Source organism: Geospiza fortis, unplaced genomic scaffold (genome assembly GCF_000277835.1).
Source record: "Geospiza fortis unplaced genomic scaffold, GeoFor_1.0 scaffold16, whole genome shotgun sequence".
In the NCBI taxonomy this organism is placed as follows: domain Eukaryota; kingdom Metazoa; phylum Chordata; class Aves; order Passeriformes; family Thraupidae; genus Geospiza; species Geospiza fortis.
Window position 1 is genome coordinate 961,856 of NW_005054302.1, and position 5,469 is coordinate 967,324.

The 5,469-nt window shown below is 40.0% G+C and overlaps 1 protein-coding gene across 1 annotated transcript in view; it reads left to right on the forward strand.

Annotated features, from left to right (window-relative positions):
* The window catches only part of LNX2 (ligand of numb-protein X 2), a 52,271-nt gene that overhangs the window by 25,956 nt on the left and 20,846 nt on the right, over window positions 1-5,469 (forward strand).

A 5,469-nucleotide genomic window follows, 5' to 3' on the forward strand; every position in this document is an offset into this window, starting at 1 on the left:
TGGTGGTGGCTTTTCCATTCACAGCAGAAGACCCCAGGAAATGGTCAGTCTGTAGCTGTGCACAGGTAATGCAGTGGATTACCCTTTTTTTGTACATCACACCAGAAAATAATGAAGACTGCTTGGAAGCCATAGGGAAAATGACATGGATCATTAGAGGGCTGAATAAAATTAATTATCAAAAAAAATAAAATACAGTGGCGGTTGATTACAGATGGGGAAAAAAGGCTGAGGGAGTGGGAAAATTAGAGATGTGCAAACTCCTTCTGTAGAGAGGAGAGAACTGGTGCAATAGGAACAAAGATCAAATTCAGATTTTAGGGGAAAATGCTTTATAATGGTCAGGCACCAGCATAGCTTGGTTAGCTAGCAGTTGTCCATTCCCCATTTTTAGAAGTGTTTATGAACACGTTAAACAAACTTTCATCAGGAACAGTTACATCAGAATTGATTCTACTTTGAGGTAGGCAGATGGACGTGGTATCTCTCAGGACTGATAGACCTTCTCTGCCTGCCCTCAGTCCAGTCCAGGGACACTGGTGGCCACCCAGACAGGTTCATTTGAGAGGTGCATGGACCTACTTCATGGACTTGTTTCCAAGTCTTGGTCTATGTACCTCTGGAGACTCTTGCAGACCATCTTTGAGTGGAGAGTGGTGTTGCAGAGGAGATTGGGAGCGTGTGCGTGGTGCAGGTGTGCCTGCAGGCAGATGCTCTGCCAAGAAGGGGAAAAGGACAGAGACCACTTGCCTTGGTGACTATTTGTTCACACTCATATTTCCAGTGTGCCCTCTTCCTTTTTCCACACATCCTGAAGGCTTCTGGGGATTCACAGGTTGGGAGGAGCCTGGGCGTGCAGAACATGCCGCAGCCCTGTGGACTGTGGTGAACATGGAGCTGCCTGGCTATTCTTGGTTGTGGTAGTATGGTGTCCATGTTAGGGAGGTACAGGGGCTAATTTGGAGCCTTTCTCCCTAGGTTTTTTGTTGTTTTTTTTTTTTTTTAATTCTCCACATAGCTTCCATGTTAGTTTAAGCACTTTCTTGTTTGCTTGTGGCAAGGAATTTCTATCTATATGATGACTTGGGGGTGGTGAGGAGGCCTAACTGTTATATGATTCTGTTTTAATAAAAGGCAAAATTTAACTGATTCTATTTTAATAAAAGGCAAAATGCTGTCAAGACTACTGCTAAATATCTGATTCATCTTCTGCTTTCCCACTGTCATATCCTCACTTCATCGGTCCTTTTTCCTTAGCTGACATAGTTTTGAATGATATTAGAGCTGTTTAGAATGGGGTCATGCAATTTATTTGTACACAGAACACTATGTATGTACTTTTTAAGTATACATAAAATATCCATTTACTTCACGCACAAGGTTTTCGTGGAATTCAAGTGAGCTGAGTCACAAGCTTTTTCTGTTTGTCAGCTGGAAAAAGCTTTCAGTTGCAGAAGGCTGCTCATTTTCAATTCCTTCTGTTGTCTTGGTTATCTTGGCTGATACATGTTTTGAGTATATGGTGATTTACGGTTTTCAATTAAGTTTATTTGCAAACATCTGAACCACCTGTAAATTACCATTGCTGGCATAAATGATGGCAGCAGCTGCATAGTGTGAATTTAATTCTATATGCATTAGTGAATCCAGTAAACTTCTACTACTGATCATTACATTTAGGAAAGAAATACAAAATTCAATATTATTTTAATTGTCGGTGTTGATTAATATAAACCAGTCTCAAAGAGCCTTTACATGAGGTGGTTTGTGTTTCTGAAGAAAGCAGTATGGTTGATTAATTTTCACTGTCTAAAAACCTTCACACTAGGGTTTTCCAGTGTTTTTTTGTTAGCTTCATTTGAGCATAAAAGCTGGAAGAAAATGTCGTTGTATCCACCAGGTGCCTCAGAGTGTAAGGAGAATTACTGTAAGATGCTCCCACGAGGAGATGAGAGGCATCAGACACAAACCTGATTACTTCACAGTCACTAATTGCACTCCATGATACCTCATTGCACAAAGAAAATAGTCTTGATTTCTCAAACTCTTGAGTTTCATTACATTCCCTTGCAAACTTGGTTTTTAAAGTTAAACACGGTGCATGTAACATGATTTAAAGGGAAGAACCATATGAGTCATGTACTGTTTTTCAGTCACTTGGTATAGAAAATTTGCTAGTGTTTGGTAAAGTAAGTGTCAGTTCCATTCCCTGGAGTTGTTTAAGGAAAGACTGGATGTGGCACTCAATGCCATGAGCTAGTTGACATGGTGATGTTTTGTCATGGATTAGACTCCATGGTCTCAAAAGTTTCTTCCAACCTAGTTAATGCTGTGTTTCTGTGATTTCTAAATATCAAAGGTATATTTATGAGAAGAAAATCTGACAAAAAGTTAATGAGATTTTCTGTGTATGATTTTAATTGAGTTAATTCTTCTGGGTTATTCAGAAGTAAAAGAAGTCTATTGTATTATAATGAGAGGGTTGAGTATTGTATTTATTACTTTTTAGTTGGGCTTTAGCTGTTGCCTCCAGTATTTCCCTATGGTAGCTTAAGTTACCAGTTTGGATGGAGACATTTTTCCATCTGGGTAACACTGTAGATAATTTTATGTCAAATTAAATTTGACCTTTACATAGAATTGCATTTTTTTGGAATTGAAGAAACAATTGAGCTATTCACTGGGTGTCACTCACCATGCTTAATATATGGATACAGAGTAACAAAATCCATGGGAAGACAAGTTGTAAAGGCACAGAACTTTATCATTCAAAATCATGGCAATCCCAGTTATTTTGGTGTTTATGACAGTGCTGGTGAGCTCTGTTCTTCCCACCCTCTCCCATATTAGCTGCAGGCACTGTCCCTGCCTGGCACTTTAGAGCACCAGAAGTGAAGAGGATCTGTGGGATTTAACCCTCTTTTGAATAAGCAGATAGGCAACAAATTCGTAGTTTTTACTTGCCATGTGGACTCTAGCCATTGCTGGAAAGGTAAACAATCTCTCTCTGGTTGTTCTGTGCTCTGAAGCTGCTTGACTCCTTGTAAGCTTCTCACATTGCTGGGTGGGAGAGAGTAGTATGCAACAAAACCACTCTTATTTTTCCTTATTCTTCTCTGATTCCCAAACCTAGATAACTCCTGGTGCCTCATTTTCCCCATTTTCTTATTTTTTTTCCTTTTTTTTTCCTGTCAGAAGAGAAACTGAGACCTAGACACTTAACTTTCCAAAGCCACACCAGGTTTTACTTCGAATTGCAGCTGTAAATCTTACCAGAATTACTCTTTAAGGTCACTTTTCTGGCAAAGTTTTATGAGCAATAGCAAAGGCACTTGGATTGCTTCTTTGCTTAAATACAGCTCCTGCTTGGGAAATGATTTAGTACAGCTGGTTTGAGGTTATTTAGTGTGTTTGCTTTTATCAAACCTCTAGACTGGGCAGAAGCTGATGGCGTAGGTTACAATGAATTCTTTCTTTTCAGTAGTCAGTGAGCAAGTGTGTTTTTCAAGCTCCTACTGTTATTTTGCAGAAATACCCTGTAAACTACATCTTAATTTTGTATGAAAGCTCTTTTTATCAGCAGAGAGGGATTGCTGCTAGTGTTCTAAGAAGTCAGCTTTTAAATGAGAAATCCAGCAGACTTGGCTGTAAAAAAAACACAACAAAAACCCACCAAACAAAAAGACCCATTTTTCTTCTCTCTCTGATATGTATTAAGAGGAATTGAAGGTAAAAGCTATACTTTGTCACCATCCAGAACTGAGCAGAAGCTGGTACTGAAGAGGGTAGAGGAAGAAGCTGAATATAAGGAGAAGCTGATTTCACATCACTAGAATAACTGCCCTTCAATCTTCCCATTAAGTAACATCACTGTTGCTTCAGCTGGGTAGTTGTACTGTCACAGAATAGTCTGAGTTGGAATCTTACTCTTGGGCATCTTGATTCATGAAAGAAATTAAAGAATTTCTAAAAATTCTTAAAACAGATCTCCCTTTGTTTTTGCTCCTAGACAAGATGTTCTGGCTTTATAGGTAGGTATGAAATACCATTTCTCTAAGTTTTTAATTCAGCCCTTATTTATGCAATTTGTTTTATGAGACTTTTTAGGAGTAAAGAACTCCTATCTTTAAAGCTTGTTTTGATCACGAGATGCCCATCTTTGTCCATAACATGTTACAAGGTTTAGTCCAAAATGCTCTTTATCCCAGATATTTGGTGTTAGTGAAAGTGTGCGCCTCTGGAGATTTATTGGCACTTAACTGTTACACCTGCTGTATGGTTTTGCTGTTTGTGAATAATACATTCTTACTGCCAACAAAAATCTTTTTATGTTGCAAGTGGAAAGAAAAAAATCTCTGTGTAGATGTGCTTGAATACCAATACAGGGCTTTGCTGTTTGGTAAGGTGGCATGCTGTGTTTAAAGACCTAGGAACTGGCATCCCATGAATTAATATCTCCACTAGACTGCTACTTTCCTGGCAATGCAGTTGCACTGTACTAGACTGAAATTCAGAGTCTATTACAGTTACTGGTTAATTTGGGGAAGAATCTGTGGGGTTTTGCCTTTTGTGCATACAGTGCTGCACAAAAGGGATTCCACTGAACTGAGCAGGTGTGCTGTTTAGATTCTTGGTACTAGCTTTTGAAATGATAATTAAACATCACTGGCCAAAATAAACCTCAAATGTATTTGTATTTTGTGTGATGACTTTCATCACCTGCCAGGTAATGATGGGAGAATGTGCTGTGTGAGGGAGGGTGGAGGAGGACCTGGCTGTGGTTTAGGAGGCTTTGACAGAAATAGGACACTTCCAGGGATGAGTTTTGTGCTGTCCTGGTTTGACACTGCTTGAAAAAACCCAAAACTCTTAAGGTGTGCTTTGCCACCTCGTGCAGGTCCTTTGGGCTCCTCGGGCCTTGTGAGGTGGCTGAGTCAGAGTCAGCAACAGTGCAGTGGTTTGTAGGAGATACCTAAGGAAGTGTCTGGCTCACAGAAGTAGTCCAGTAAGACTGGACTCTGCTGTCAGGCGCAGAGGGATTGAAGCATGGTTCTGTGACAGTGTTGGTTTTGAGCTGTTCATTTACCTCTCTGCTGAGAAATCACCACTTCTATAGCACAGCAGTTCAGGGACAGCAAGGACACACAGCTTGGGGTGGTTTTGTCCTAAATTCTGGTGAATCGCTGTGGGAGAGCATGTCTGTCAGAGCTCCCAGCAGACTAAAGATTTTCTCTGCAAGAGCATTTACCCCTTGCTGTGTTGCTGCAGAAGTGAGTGATGTTGGAGATTGTTCCTTTTTTCAACCCCTGTTGCCAGCGTTAAAATTTGAGGGACCATGAGGCTAACCCATCAAGTTAAAGTATGCTAGAAATACTGAGGGAAGTGATAGCATCTTGCCTTTTCTTGTCTGTTGTGGCTGTTGTTTTGAGATTTGCATTGTGAAATGATCAATGATAGTAATTTCCTGCT